Source organism: Nipponia nippon, unplaced genomic scaffold, assembly GCF_047370975.1.
Source record: "Nipponia nippon isolate SJK-2023a ecotype South Korea unplaced genomic scaffold, ASM4737097v1 scaffold_6, whole genome shotgun sequence".
Taxonomy (NCBI): Eukaryota; Metazoa; Chordata; class Aves; order Pelecaniformes; family Threskiornithidae; genus Nipponia; species Nipponia nippon.
In genome coordinates, this window is record NW_028262380.1 from 59,857,971 (window position 1) to 59,874,756 (window position 16,786).

Sequence of the window (16,786 nt, forward strand, 5' to 3'; positions counted from 1 at the left end):
CAGGTTAGTTAAAATGTCTGGTCAGCACAGTAGCTGTAGTTTAGCTTGAGGAAGCACCCTTCCCGTGATGAGGGCTGGAGGGCAAAAGGCCCTCTATAGCACTGGTTGGTATTGTCCATCTCACTTCAAAACTGTGAAAGCAAAGCCTGAAAAGAGGATAAAAGTGCCCCCTGAAGAACTGAAACGTTTCTGCAGAGAGATGGTAGAAGTTGGAATTATGTGAAAAGGCGAAAATGACGAGGTGATTGTGAAGCTTACAGAAAGATACCTGTTCTTCAGCTTTGTATTGACTTCTTGATCTGATTAAAGGTTATTATTATTGCTGTAGTGCTACAACTGATTCAACATTTGCTCATCCCATGAGTCTTGGGAGTTTTATTTTGGTAAATATGCAGGACTTCACACTAGTAGTTTTACTGGCATTTAACTTCTTGATTCTGTACTCAAAGAGAAGCAATTCTTGCGTGTCTGTGTTCCTATCACATCAGTTGGCTAAGCTGCTTGTGGAGTGACCTTTCAGTGACTGGCATGCACATAACAATTTTATTTAGCATGCGTTTTTTATAAGCCATACTTGCACTCTCTAATTTTACTAGAAATTACTCTGTGGTATTACTTTGCTGGGTGTTTTGTTACTGATCAAAAAAAAATTGTCTGCGTGTAATCCACTAGATGGTGTCGTTAACGTGAGTTAAATGGAAGGGCACTTAAACGGAGCTGCAGTTTATGTCAGTTTCTGTACTTCTCTTTGAATCTGCAGGTGCACCAAGACAGCTTTGGAGAAGGCTGTGCTTTAAAGCCAAGCGTGGCCCTTTTGGTGGGTTTCATGCCTTTCATGTGGCACAAAGTTCAAATATTGGTAGCATGAGTCTAGCACGTTTACTGTAGTATGTTGCTGGGGGGATGCCTGCAAGTGAGGATAGCTGCTGATGCTTTTCTCAAGGGTATAGTGGCTCTAGCTAGGCTAAACCATCTCCAGAGGTCCCCTCCAACCTTAACGATTCTTCCGTTCTGTTACTGATGGGCTCTTGTTCAAGAATTACAGGGTAAGAGAGTCTCCTTAAGTGCAGCAAAGCAGCTGGTAGCTGTGGCTTCCCACATAGATTACAATATAGCAAATCCTAATGGAAAGAAGGTGGGGGGCAAGGGGGGGAAGGTGCTAAGCTTGGTAGTGGGTTTCCTTTTAGTTGTTGCTATGCCAGAGATTTGATAGATATACTTTTATTTTAAGGGACAGATAATTGCTTTGCCCAAACCTGTTTGAAAAAGAATGTTGAAGAATTCCCTTGGTGTCTGCAGAATGCCTTTCAGAACCAGGTTACAATAGCTGCTTGGAAGTTCTCCCTTTGAAGTGGTCTTTATAACATCTTAGTGTCAGCACATTTGTCCATGGTTTTTGTGCAAGTGCTGATGGGCATTCTCTGAAGACTGTGTATTAGAGATGGACCACTGTTGAGGAATGACTAGGATGACTGAGAATAATGGTGTCCTATGTTAGAGACAAGATTTAGGCCTCCTTTTATGTCCAGGCCTTCTGCTGTCTATCAAGAGACTGACTGGGGATGGTTGCTGACTGCTCAAGAGGTATATTTCTGAAAATCATTTCTTCGTAGGCCTGTTGCAGCCTGTGTAACTTGGAACTGTGGAGAACCAAAATGAGGTGGGGATATCGCTTTTGTAAAGTAGGTTAGCTTATCTAAGTTAGATTAAAATGCAAAATCCACTGATTCAGAATTTGTCTTCCGGATCGGCGGATGAGACTTGTTACTGCTCCTGCTATTCTCAAAAGGCAGGCTTTTACGATGCAAGTCAGCGGAGAGCCGTTCATGTAGCTGCACACTGGTATATGTCTCTACTGATACACCCATACATTCAGCTGGTGTTACTGTGAGTATGATTCCCATGAAGTCTGATACCTTTCAAAACGTATGCACACTAACCCTCGTCATCTGCTTACAACCCTGCAACAACAAGGTGTAGGTTATAGCAAAAATTTCCTCTAATCTGCTTATGCCTAAAAGTGTTTCTAAAGCTACCCTGTGAAGCCAAAACACTTTCAGGTGATGTCAGCCCATGGAAGATGTTTACAATGAAAAAAAAAAAAACAAACCAAACAAGTAGTGATTTTTAAAGAAGGCTGCCAGAGAGTACCGGCAAACACTTGCTGGCATAGATAGCCATAAAGTATTATTTATATTTGATTTAATTTTTGATGTGCACTTTAAGCTGCAGGAGGTGCTAGTGCAGAAATATAACTTCTGTGTGCGTTTCGTTCCTGCACCTTGGTGCATTTGCAGTTGCATGCTTCCTGTTTACAAGATAATTACTGTATTCTGGACTGAGTGTGTGTCAAGGCCAGGTACTTCAGGTCACTGAGTGTAATGGCTCGCAGAGTTACTGCTGTGTAAACAGGAAACTCCCTGTAGGTATTACTCAAAAATATATTTTTAATTAGTAAGTTAATGAGATGGAGGGGGGGGGGGAAAAGGGAAACTTAAGTTCTTGGAAGCCAACAAGATTTTCCCCTGTCTCCCAAAAGATATGGGTTTGGCTGCTTTTTCCCATCATTGTTCCTCTTTGTGTTCATTGGCTGTTTTCTTTCCCTCAGGCTTCTTCCTCCTCTCCCTTCTCCCGTTAGGTAATGTGATTCTCATGCTGATACTGGTAAGGGTGATATCTATTTGTTTGTATTGGGTTTCAGGGAGGGTGAGATTTTTCTGAATAAAAAAATAAAACCTGGGAAATGCTTTTGCAAGTGCTTGTTGTGAGACAGAATGACCCTGGAGAGTTGAATTGTCACTTCACTGACAAGCAAGTTAGGACAAAGCTGAGTTTGTTGGGTGGTCCCATTGATTCTGGTTTTGTGGAGAGACCTGAAGAATCTGCATTGCATAATCATCGCTGCAATTTTCCCTTGTGTGAGTGCTTCCACTTGAAAGAGTAGACTATTTTTCCATCACTTGCCTTTTCAAATCCCCTAAAGTAGGGTTAGATGGTATACCTGAGGCTGTCAGTGTATTTCTGCTGCAGGATGTGGTGACCCTCTTCTTTCTTGTCCCTTGCTTTCAGTTGTGCTGCCCCCAGTTCTCATAGTTGTAACTGTTCTAATTTAAATTGCTAATCTAAAAGAAAGCAGTTTAATTTTTCTTTCGTGGATAACTTTCCAGAACGTGAGTTGAAATGGCTTTTCAAGAGGCGGGATGAACGCAGAGAAAAGGTGACTGTCCCCTTTTGGCAGCAGTGAGTAGTGTTTAGATGCACTCAGTCCAGCTGCAACTCGGTACAGTGTTGTGGGTTTTCTAGGTTGGTCCCCTACTGAATCAGGAGGTGGCAGCATCTTGCTTTTGGTGCATATTTTGATCCCAGACCAATGTGAACTCTTTTATTTTCTTTGCTGCAGGAAAGTGGTCTACAGCAGTTATGGCTAGAGGAAAGGAAATACAAGGTCCACTCTAGATCACTGGCATGAAAGTGCTGCTTAGCCTAGCTAGACTGTGCTGGAGATGGCAGGAATTGGTCTGGGTGATATTTTAAGTGGTAAATTTTTGCTCCTGGTGCTGTGTCTGTTTTCCTGGGAAACAAGAGAGGCTGTAAGGATGCAATTAAGGTCATCCCTGAGATGCATTTCTTAGATCTGTTTTTGACATTTGCATTTGCTTGGCCCGAGTTCGGCTGGGCATCTACAGAACTATGAGAGCTCCTGCCTGAGCCTTACAGAAGCCACGAGGTCCTAACCAGATACTTGAAGTTAAGCATGGCCTTATGTTCCTTGCTGAATCATGTTACAGTTAGCTCTTTATTGCCGATGAGCCCTATAGTAGGAGCTCAGCTTATATGCTATGCTGCACTGAAGGGTTGAGGAATGTATTTGGTATTATCTACTCACTCCTCTCTGCCGTGATTTGTAGTTGCTAAAAAGTACAGCTTTCTTCTTAGTTGTCATCCCACTGGAAGTGTATGAACAATTACTGTGTAGTACAAGCTGTCTAGCCCAATTAGACAGGGGTTTAAAGAACAGGCTTGACAAGACTAGGTGTCTACATGGTACTATGATAGACCCTATCATTAGCTAGATAGCCCTACCTTAACTTATCCCGAAATAGATGAATAGCACCCTGATGCGAACCAAGGGATTTTTTTGGTCACAAAAATAGCGTCCAGTGCTCTGCGCACAGTAAGTCTTCACACCCATTGGCAGCAGTGTAGTTTAAAGCTGTACATGATGGACAGATGGCTTTTAATAACATAATGGAGAGAACAGATGTCAAGTTTCCCTGTCTCATGCCAGTGTATTTTTCCTCCATTCATTCCTGTCTGAGGAAGAAATGCAGAGGGTTTTCCTTTCTGATAGCACAGACTTTCAAACAAGAATTGCAAGACAGGCAGCACCATGTGCTGCTGGGTCCCAGGCTGTAAAGGTCACCTTTTCCAGCTCTAGCTGTTGGAGCCAAGCACAGCGAGGCCTTCAGCATGCTGACAGTTCTGAACATCTCCTGCTTAGTTTCTGGCTGCAGAGAGCTGTTCAGAGTTGGAGGTCTGATTAAAGACTGAATATAATAATTGGGATGATGTTGCTGGGAAGTCATCTTTAGAGAAAGAAGGAAGCTTGTGTTTGGTGAGTTTGTAGGGGGGTTTCTGTTAATAAGTAGTTCTTTGGGAAGCCTAACCAAAGCAAAATCCAGTTACCTGTCTGTCTCTAGCAGAGTTTCTGGTATCTAACAAGGTGTGAGCATGAATGTCTTTCTCTCAATAGGGGCAGTAGCCTCATTTCCTACTCTACTCCCCCCCTTCAAGTTCTTAAAATTTCAGAGCTTGTTGAATTTGCTGGCAGACACCGTTTGCATTAATGGCCTTTCTGTAAGAAACCAGGTTCAAAGTAGCAGCTGCTCCTCAGAGATTTAGAATATTAGAAGCAATATCTGAGGGGAATTGAAGGGCAGGAAGCAGCTAAGAAGAAATGCAACCCATCTTATAATTGTAGAAGTGTTTGTTTAGCATGTATGTCTGTGTTTTTGAGTAGAGGTTATGTATGTATCCATCTCATGACGCCAAAAACATGAAGCCCAGCAGAATGGGACCAAATGTTATGTTCATAAAAAAGGGGCAGTATGCAAATAGACATTAGCAATTGCATAAGGAGTTACTGTCTCATTCTGCACATATAACCATGTGGATAAAGGTCAAGTTGAGACATATATACATGTTCTACTGTGGCAGGAAATTCCTTTGTTCCCAACATTGTTCCCTCTGTACATCTGCACTCTTTATGGTCAGACTCTTGGTTGTGAATACATGTCTTGGTTCAAATTACAAAAGCTGTGCTGATTTAAAAAGTGACTTACTGTATTTGATTGCGGATGGCTGCAGTGTGCATCACTATCAGTAGATAAGCTGGTAATAGCCATTTGTGTTTGTGGTGGCTTTTGCTTCTGTGATGGATATAGTTTTTCCAACGATTTGTTCTCATGAAAGCCAGGTTGCCCTGTTCTTAACCTCTCATTGCAGCACCAAAGCAGCAGTTAAGGCTGTGACTCTGTGTGTTGTCATTACAGTGCAGGTTTTGGCTTGTCTCTTGCTTTTGTACTCTCCTTGTCTTCCAGGTGAATCACCGCTGTTATCTGGTATCACACCCTATTTTTAAACCACAGTGCTCTCCTGTTTCTAGGGCCGCTGGAATACTTGTGCTTCATAGGATTGGAGTTTAAACTTGCTCATTCTTTGTCCTGTCTCAATTATTTTAAGTTTTGCTTTGTTTTTTTCTGTGAGTTTGCTTGTTTATCAAATGTTTGTCTGTGTTCCCCTCATTGAATGATTAGAATTATGAGTCAGATAGCAAAACTGTGAGGTTTCATAGATAAACAGTAGAGCTATAATAGAAGCTGGGGCTGAAAGGATATTGGTGGGTCTTCTGATTCCTCCTCCACCACAGGCATGATCAACTATGGTTCAAGTGCTCCTGATTTGTTTATTTACAGAAGCTTTAGAATATCTGTAACTGAAGCTTGGAAGAACAGGTTGGCCAATTATTAAGTGCTCAGATACCATAAGGGTGGGTATTCTATTGCCTTTGAGTTTTAGGAATAGGATTCATACTTCAGTGCTTTGCCTCACCATAAATGTTAAAGGAATGAAACTGAATTACCAGGAAGTATTTTGTCTACAATAGACAAGTGGGAAGAGGTGGAATGGTGGAAGGAAAACATTAGACTCTGAATCAGTGATCAGAACCAGTGTTGGCAGGATTGCATGCGTGTGAAGCCTTGATTTTATATAGTAGGTTTCAGTATAGCACTGAAAAAGTTGAAGCTCAAAGAAATTGTTTATCCTTCTTGGGGAATTGTCCATGAATGGGACTCAAGAAATGTCTCCTATTTGAGACGGCACTTCTCAGCTTATGCGTATGCCCCTCTAGAATCATTCAAACTAATAATATTTTAAATTATGTCCTGCAGGGCTTCTGCACATTTGAAGCCTTTAAGTTTCCCCCAATTATTCATATGCCTCCCCCGTTTTCCCCCCCAAAACCCCACCATTGTAAACCAGAATACAATGTGGATGACCCCCTCTCCTTGTACAGTGTGTGTTTGTGGTACAGTGCTTTGCCTGGATAATGTATGTGAGCTAACTCTTAACAGCTGAGTCCTGCTGCTGGAAGCTGTGGTGCCAGTTGTGTGGCAAGGCTTCCTATGTGGCTTGATAAGCCTTGCTGAAAAGCGGTGATTTTCAGGGAGACAGCACATGTGTCAGAGGTAGCCGGAGGGGCCTTAGGCAACTTCTGTGCCTTCACAGGGTTTGTCCCAGAGAGGAGTTATTGTGGGAGCAGGTAATGAAATGGAATAGAAGAGATTTGAGATGCAGGCAATGGTGGTTCACTCCAGAAAAGCTTAAGAATTTGACTTGGCCTCTCAGATGTTCTCTGGGAGCATCTGCTCGTCAAACTTCTTCATACAGCTCTGTGTTGATGCATATGAAATATTGCTTATCCTTTTCTCCTCAACCTTGGTTCTATATCCGTTGGTTGTTGGACTAATCTGCTTCTGCAGCTCATTGCAGCTGTACTGTGAACTGTCATTTGTTCAGTCTCTTTTCTGCTCTTCCTCTGCCACCTGGCTTTTTCTGCAAGGCGCTGACAAGTTCTCCTGCAAAGGAAGGCAGCTAAGTACAGCTCACCTTCTCTGACCCAGGTGTAGAAATTCTTGCATGCTGAGATGTTTTTTCAGGCACAGCTTGCTGGGCAATTATTCAGATGAGTCATAATACATAGGTCTAATTTAATCTGCAGGGTTTTTTTGAGTTTGTCAGCACTGTTGGGTCACAAGCTCCACTTCTTTCTGATGTAGGATTTAATGTTTCATTTTTAGGACACTTGCAGGTCTTGTACTCCTCAGGCATGGACTGTGGGACCCAAATGAGCATATCTGTGGGTTTTGGTACTTTAGCTTTTGTTTTTTTTTTTTTTTTCAGAAGTGCATTGCATTTTCCTGAAAACAGTTAACACAAGCCTGAGGATCTCCTGTTCGGCATCTCCTCAAGTGAAAGCAGATGCAGAAATATGTAGTGTCACTGCACTGACTTTATCTGCTTTATCCTTGTCCTGGTAGTTTAGAAACCATTCAACTAGCTGGCTTCTGATATAATGGAAAAACTACATGGTCTTTTTGTTCTCTGCTCTTGATATCCCTAGCTATTAGAATAAATTTTCAATTCACCTGTAGTTTTTCTTTCCAGTGCTCTAAGTTGTCCTCAACTTAATCTAGATCTAGAGAGATCTAGACAAATTGGATGTGGGCAATCACCAACCGTATGAAGTTTAACAAGGGCAAGTACTGGATTTTGCACCTGGGACCTAGAGACTGGGGAATGAGCAGCCCCGTGGAGAGGGATCTGGGGCTTCTGGTTGACGGCAAGTTGAATGTGAGCCAACAGTGTGCCCTGGCAGTCAAGAGGGCCAACCATGTCCTGGGGTGCATCAAGCACTGTATTGCGAGCTGGTCGAGGGAGGTGATTGTCCCGCTCTACTCTGCACTGGTGCAGCCTCATCTTGAGTACTGTGTGCAGTTTTGGGTGCCACAGTACAAAAAGGATATGAAGCTACTAGAGTGTCCAGATGAGAGCTATGAAGATGGTGAAGGGTTTAGAGGGGAAGCCGTATGAGGAGCTGCTGAAGTCACCTGGTCTGTTCAGCCTGGAGAGGAGGAAACTGAGGGGAGGCCTCATCGCGGTCTACAGCTTCCTCACAGGGGGAAGAGGAGGGGCAGGCGCTGATCTCTCCTCCCTGGTGACCAATGATAGAACCCGAGGGAACGGCAGGAGGATATGCCAGGGAGGTTTAGGCTGGATATTAGGAAAAGGTTCTTCACCCAGAGGGTGGTGGAGCACTGGAACAGGCTCCCTTGGAGGGTAGTCAGGGTGCCAAGCCTGACAATATTCAAGAAGCATTTGGACACCACCTTCAGACATATAGTGTGAATTTTGGGGTTGTCCTATGCAGGGACAGGAGTTGGACTCGATGATCCTTGTGGGTCCCTTCCAGCTCAGGACATTCTATGATTCTAATCTGACCTGCATGACTCCCAGTTCCGTGGTTTGTCAGGGGTAACTCTGTCTTGTGTGACTCTGAGGGGAGCTGACCCTGGCCAGCAACTAATCACCCACCAGCTGATGGCTCAGGCCCACCCAGTAGGATGAGGGAGAGAATCAGAAGAGCAGAAGCAGGAACAACTCATGGGTCAAGATCAAGAAAGTTTAAACGAAGGATGGGGTGTGGGCAGGAGGACAACAGGCAATGCAAAGGCAATAACTCAGCACTTTCCACAAGCAGTGGGATGCCCAGCCAGTCTCTGAGCAATGACTGCTTTGGAAAATATTACCCCCCATTTTTTTTGCCAAGCATGATGCTACGTGGTGTGGAGTATCCCTTGATCAGTTTGGGTCACCTGTCCCATCTGTGACCCCTTCCAGTCTTTTGCCCACCTTTAGCTGGTAGGAAGGGGAAGAGTAGAGTGAGAAACAGAGAAGGCCTCGTTGCTGTGCAAGGACTGTTCAGCAATAGCTAAAATATTGGTGTGCTATCAACACTGTTTTGGTCACAAATCCAAAACACAGAACCATATGGGCTGCTGTGAAGAAAATTAACTCCATCCCAACCAGACCAAGTATACTCTTCTGTGGTAGTAGTCTCTGCAACAAGTTAAACTGTTTTAATTGCCTCCTATTTTATTTTATAGCCTACTAACTGCTACTTTTGAAGTTCTCTTTAAATTTGTATCATGTAACAACATGTTCTTCCTCAGAGTATTGAAGTAAAAATACTAATTATGTGTGTATGACAGGTTAATTATCTTAATTATGGCTTCCTTGGGTGTTATAGTTGCTTCAAGTGTGGATATATTAGATAAAAACTTAACAATCCAAAGAATGGCAAAAATAACTTTGCTTTGGGAACAAAAAAAGTTTGGGTTGTTTTTTTTGCTCAAGGTCATTATGACAATGCTAGTTTACTTCAATTGTAAGGCTTCTATATTTTTTCTTAAAAACAAAGCAAATTTAAACCAAATTTTATTTTTTCAAGCTGTTCTATAGGGCAAAAGCATTTAAAAATTTCAATATGTGAGCTACTCCAACTTAATTAATTCCACTTATTCTGCTTGTAATGCCTATAATTTTGAGTTGAAAAGTCTCTTAAATTTTTGCAGAGCTTGCTACTCAAGAGATATCTAGACAGATGCAGCTAGGGAGGCCATCTCACCAGGTGAGACCTGTTACAGATGGCAGCATACAGTGTGCAGGCGGGCTGCTTGGCAGCCCCAGCTAGCCTGGGGTGCATAGATGCTGGCTTCTTGAGACCCTGCTGGCAAGGAATGGTGCGTTGTGATGGCTTTCCCTTCTGCTATTCTATGGGAGCGTAGGACTTGGCTTTCATCCGAATTAGAAGCTAGTGGATTAGCAGACTAGGGGCTTTTGCTTAATTCTTGTATCGGAGGCTTTAGCCAGTAAGCAATACCTCCATGCCTGTCCTAGCTCCTGCTGTCTGTCTGTCCAGATGGCTAGCACTGCTCACAGAGCCAAGGTCAGCATTTTTGCCATCTTCTTAAAACACCAGCTGTGTGCAGTGAGACTGAGGAAGTTGGGTTTGTATGGATCTTTATCCAGCTGTCTTTTGGTCAGCGGTGTTGGCTGTGTCATCGATCACCTCACTCGTGAGGCTTCCCTGATGTCTAGAAGACCTGAGTTCAAACTCCAGCCTTTCTCTCAGTAGGGGTGTAAATATCATCTTCCTTTCATTAACATGCGGTGACATTGAACTATTGAGGGTAAAATCAGAGGAAGTGTGATTGCAGAAGACTTTTTCCCATAAGAAACCAGGCTGTGGTTTTTTTTTTTCTTCCCACACCAAATAGGATGGGTATGATACCAGTCTGATACAGATCCAAAACCAGATCTGCTACTTCACCTGTAGTTCAAAAGAAAAATGGAAATACTCTAAGTGGCTATAGCCTGATGATCAGGTCATTTTGGGAGTAATGCCTTGGGAGATACTGTAAGGATATGGTTGTTGCTTGTTCTTTCTCTTTTCTTCTACAGCTTTATAATGCGGTCATCTAAGTGCAAGTTGGGTAGACCAGAACAGTTGTACAGTGATCCAGGTTTAACTGATGTGGCATCTTGTCTCTTAGAGGCCAATGCCAGTTGTGCAGGAGGTTATGTCCTTGGGTGATCCTTGTTTTTATGACCCATTTGCTGATTGCTTTGCAACATGCCAAGTGAGGACTTCTGCGGTGTTACCACAGCTGGCGACAAATTCTCTCCAGTTACAAGCAAGAGCGCTGTCAGCCCAGAACTGTTCTGTTATTTAAAGCTGGATAGTCAACTGCTTTGTATTTTTCATAAATACTACAAAGCTCTTTCACATTCATATACTGCAACAAGGTAGTAATTGTATAATGTATAAAAACCCACTGTAAACTTATTACTTTTCATGAAATACCTGTAGCATTTGCTGATAATTTTCCAAGTGCTGGAACTTAAACCTGGTCTGTAGATGGTTGTCCTGTCTCTCACTAGTATGTGGAGAAGAAGCAGAGTGTTTATAGTGTTTTAAAGGCACTTTACAATTTCATGTTGTAAACACCTATATTGAGCCGCTTGTTTTCCAGTTTTGAATGTGATTTATTTCCATGTCTGCTCTTAATACCAGTAATATGTTTGATGTAAACTCATTCTAAACAGTTTAGCCACTTAAAGCCAGAGAGAGTGACTCTGGCACACTGCAGCTCTGTAATCACCCTCTGGAAAGATTAGAGGACATAAAAGAGCAGGCAAGCAGTTTTCCCCTTTTCCATGTAGCTAGTGTTACAGTGGGAGTTCATATTGGCTCTGTTCATTTTGGGGCATGAGAGTTAAAAATGAGAATGATAGTAATAGTCCTTTGGTCATTACGAGCTCTTCTGGATGATACTAGGCATGAGATTGTTAGGCAATGTATGTAGTTGACAGTGTTTCCACGCTGACCTTGTTCTGAGACTGACATCCAGGCAGGAATCCCAGCCCTATCCTGGACAAGGTAAGTCTGTAGCTGCACATACTGCAGTAGGTTGAAGCAGCCTCTTCAGTGGTCTGGGGCAAGGCCAGATGCTGTACAGTCTTGTCTAGATCAGCGCAGTTTCTGACCTAGTGGAGTTAGTGTGGATTTCCCCCAATTCCTCTCCAGTGTGATTTCTCTGCCTGTGTGTCATGCTATCTTAAGGAGAAAAATCTGAGAGGAGGTACCTCCTTTTTCCTTGAGAAAGGGTGAGGCTTGTTCTTACTCAGCAGTGATCTGCTGGAGGGTAGGAAGGCTCTGCAGAGGGACCTGGACAGGCTGGATTATTGGGCCGGGGCCAACTGTGTGAGGTTCAACAAGGCTGAGTGCGGGGTCCTGCACTTGGGTCACAACAACCCCACGCAACGCTACAGGCTGGGGGAGGAGTGGCTGGAGAGCTGCCTGGCAGAAAAGGACCTGGGGGTGTTGGTTGACAGTTGGCTGAAGATGAGCCAGCAGTGTGCCCAGGTGGCCAAGAGGGCCAATGGCATCCTGGCTTGTGTCAGGAATAGTGTGGCCAGCAGGACCAGGGAGGTGATGGTGACCCTGTACTCGGCACTGGTGAGGCGGCACCTCGAGTACTGTGTTCAGTTTTGGGCTCCTCACTACAAGAAGGATATGGAGGTGCTGGAGCGTGTCCAGAGAAGGGCAACGAAGCTGGTGAAGGGTCTAGAGCACAAGTCTGATGAGGAGCGGCTGAGGGAACTGGGGTTGTTTGGTCTGGAGAAGAGGAGGCTGAGGGGAGACCTTATTGCTCTCTACAACTGCCTGAAAGGAGGTTATAGCGAGGTGGGGTTTGGTCTCTTCTCCCAGGTAACAAGTGATAGGACGAGAGGAAACGGCCTCAAGCTGCGCCAGGGGAGGTTTAGGTTGGATACTATGAAAAACTTCTTCACTGAAAGGGCAGTCAGGCACTGGAACAGGCTGCCCAGGGAAGTGGTTGAGTCTTCATCCCTGGAGGTATTTAAAAGATGGGTAGATGTGGTGCTTGAGGACACGGTTTAGTGGTGGACTTGGCAGTGCTAGGTTGATGGTTGGACTCGATGATCTTAAGGGTCTTTTCCAACCTTAATGATTCTATGATTCTATTCTATGACTACAGGTGCTTAGAAATGTTGGCAGAGATATCAGAAAATACAGACTGATTAAAACTGTTGCACTGCATGGTCCCATGCTGTTTTGGAGCCATGTTTAGTTGCATGTTTACTGAGGTTTTCAGGCCTCTGGATTTTCATCCTGTTCCCTCTTGAGGTTTAGCTAAGAATCTGCCAGAAATTGTGATGCCTGTCCCACTTCTGCTTTTGTGTTTATGGCCCTGTGCTGATGGTCTCTGTTTGATTTGCCAGCTACGTTATATGTGTGGAGGTAGCATCTTGAGAACCAGCTCAAGTTTTAATATAGTAACTCTCCCTCCTAGCTGCCCTCACAAGTCTCAGTCTTTAGGAGGGGAAGTTTCTGTTCTCCCCATCCTCCTGCTACCCTTTGAAGGAGTTCTCTTTGAATGTTTGGGTGAATATTACCTGACCTTAGCAAGTGGTAATGGAAAAATTAATAAAATCAAATTCTATTCTGCTGACACTTACTTTGGGTAGCACATAGGAGATAATCTGTTTCTAAAGAGAGGTTCCAGAGTATAAACTTCCCCAGGCTGGCGTGAAGAACTTCCTTAACTTTTTGTTTGGAATGCATCTTCTGTCAGTGCTCCTTTAATAGTGTGTTGATCCTATGGACTTCCTGCTCTAGCATGCTGTAATAGGATTTATTAGTCAGATTATGTCTTGATCACACTGTTTGCATTTTTACCTGAGATGATGTGTTGGCATTTTATGAACAAGAGTGTGTGATTTTTGTCATCTGCCTTTGGACATATCTCCAGCTTCTTGAAGGGCATCTTCTTAATAGACACACTTCCTCTGCTCTGTGTTGTCTCTTTCTTCCCTTGTTTCTAAAGCCTTTGTTGTCACAAGAGGATAAACTTGGTCCAGGCTTCCAGCATGGTGACCTTAAACAACCTTCATGTTTCTTACAAATGTTTAACCCATTTAGTTGTCGAGACTTGATGGGAGAGACTAAGAATAGGTCCAACACACCCACGCTGCTGTCACTCACAGGACGGGATGTGTGGCAGACATCCTGCAGGTAGCATTAACTTGGTTAAACTGCATTCTGGAAGATGTCTGACCAACTAAGCTCAGTAGAGGCTGCCAGAGCTGCCTAAGAGGTTGAGGGAATAAATTGAGCAGTTAACCTGCAATGGTGCTTCACATCTGCTTCACTTCTTGTTTGGGTTGAGCCACTGTGGTGTCTTTTAAGATGGTTTGCTTTAGGTACCAGTAGCTACCTAGAAAAAGGTCTGCACGCTCATGGGTACGTGCTCTGTCTGTACAGTCACTATCTCATGTCTAGAAAAGTCTTCATGGGGTGGAGTGGTTTGCCTCCAGCACTGTCTTTTTGTTGTTTCTTTCCTGTTTCCTCCTTTGTCAGAAATAATCAAAGGTTGATTTAGCCTTTCAGCCAGTTTTGTGGCATCCTTGCTGTGGAAAACTACTGCAAAAGATGGCTGTGGACACCCTTGGTTGCTTCATAAGGGTGTGGAAGGAATGACTGGTGGTAGCCCCTGTGCAAGAGGCAGGGGTGACTCTTGGAGCAAACAGGAAGAGCGTGGCACTAGAGGATTTGAGAAAGGGAACTGCCTTATGTCAGTTGTGTTGGGAAGGAAAAAGCTAATACATTAATTTAAGTGCAGATGAGACTGACAATATGTCTAAACTGTTTTTTTTGCTCATTGGACAGCATCTCTACATTATGCATAAGATGCTCAGACCAAGGAGGAAGAACTGTTCTTCCTACTATAAGCTGTGGCTCGGCAACAGTAAGTGTGAGCTCTGTCAGTAGCAAATGTGGCCTTTCTTAATCCTTTGCAGAGCTGTTATGTGGGCTCAGTGTTTAAATACCCAGCTAGCCTGGCTGAGGACAGGTAAGCACAGGTGGAAGCCATAAAGAATAAGCAAAACTTGCCTGTTTTCATGCTAGGCCTCACCATTTCTGGTTTCTGTTGTGCACTGGGGAAAGGTAGGTCATTAAACATGTATGTGGTGGAAGCAGGACTGCAGGATAAAGAAGGGACTTACAGGTATTATGCTTGCTCTTGCTGGGCTTCCCTGTCCTTTCTCCCCTCCTGCAAAGCTGGGAAGTAGTTGGCTAATGCTTGGCACATGCTCAGCAGTGACAGACCTGGGTAATGTTTGTAAGCTGTCCCAAGAAGGGGCTCAGAGTTGAAACTCTCCCTGCTAAATTGTGGGTATTGTGAAGAGCAATACTGGAGAGCAGTTGTGGAGCACTAAGTAGGTTTATTCCAGGAAGTAGAGCATGCCAATGAGAGAAAAACAACTTTGAAAACCTTAGTTTATTGATAGGATGTAACAGCTGAATGTGAATTGCCTAGCTAGCCACAGTAGAAATCTGTAAACTCCAGACAGATCATTTCCCTGTTCCAAGGTTCAATACCAGTACCCAGGGGTCCTGGAAAGAGACTGGCAGTCAGAGCCACTTCCAGTCAAAGACCAGTTCAGGTGTTGACGTTATATGTGCGGTAATCCCTGGTGTTTTCCTAGATGGAGCCAAGTGGCTTCTTGTTCATGACAGATTTGCATTGTTTGACTTGGCTTTCTTGAAAGAGAATGAAGAACTGAAAAGAAATAAAATACCCTTTGTTATTAAATATGTATAGATATAATATATGTCATGCCTTAGTAACATGCTGTTGCAAGCAGCAAACTGATTCTGGTTTTCCTTTCCATATAGAGGTTGATTAAAGTTTTAGGCAGTCAGAATCTAGGTCCTAGTGAATAGTGCTTTTAACCAAAGCATATTTTGATCTTCCATTTCCTTTTCAGTGGGCTTTTTCTTGACCCTTGTTGTAGACATATGTTCAGGCAGTAGCAGTTAGTCCTCTCCATCATGGAGGTGCAACTGAATGTAGCTGGTAATCAAGCTGTCATTTTAAAACCTGCAATCTACAGAGGAAAGAAGTGTGGTTGTCACCAGAAGTGGAGGTAGGGAAGGTCAAGGAAGACTGGTCTTCAAGACAGAAAGGTGGAGACTTTTATCTGGAATATAAAACAGTGTAACATATGCTATTCTAGTCATGGGTTATGGTTCGAATAAAGCAGGCTGCTTTACTGAACAGTTAGGAATGTCTAATGAAGACCTAGTAGCTTAAATAACACAAACAAGTTTTCACTCCTCACACAATTAAGTTTTATGTGTTATTGGCAAACATTACACTTGGAGTAGAGTAACATGAGCTTACATTTCCTCGAACTGATTATATTTAGATTTTTGTCAGGCCTTGGTAGAGTGTGTGTGGGAGAGTTCTGCCTGTTAGGTTTTTATCTTAAATCTTGTGGCTAGTGACACACTGCCTCTTGCTGTTACAACACCAGCTCCACCTCTTTCCAACATTAATTAGGAGAGGTTACGTACAATTTAAGTAAACTAGTCCTGGGGCTATTTTTGAGGATGACCACAAAGATACAAGACGCGGAGGGGAGAGGAAGGGAAGAAAAGATTCACGGCTAACATGTTTCTTAGGTTCTTTTCTAATTTTTTTGATGTATTTTCCTTCAGGATAGGGGGAAGGGTTAATAGTGAACTACTGGTAATGCTGTGAAGGTGCCGCACCCCAGTGTTACAGGAACACAGGAAGGATCGTTGGGAATGCAGGAAAAAGGAGTGACCACGTGGTACAGCTCAGCTGAGTCATGTTGACTGCATGCTTGTTTCACAGCACAAAGCAAGATTATATTAGCTTAACATTCTGTTATAAATCAGCTGGAAGTAAGTTCAGGTTATCCTGCAATTGGCAGTTGACTAGTTAATACAGTTTTAGCAGATAATTGGTAGCTAGCTAACATGTGGTGACTTGACTGTTAGCCTCTCTCCTTAGCCTCAGCTCCTTGCAGGACCACCTCACAACACGTGTCCCTTGCGATCATAACTGCCAACATACAAGGGTTAAAGATGGGCAGCTCTGAAAGGCAAGCTTGTGTGTTCAAACATAGGACTCTCAAAGGTGCTAGGCATGGAGCTAGCTGTTTCTTTCAAAAAAAGCCTTGGAGCTGTTTGTGTAGATAAATAGAAATGTGTACTTAAATGCCTACCAGGTGAAAGCTTTTGGTTTTGGTGCAAATTTAGGCCTGAATG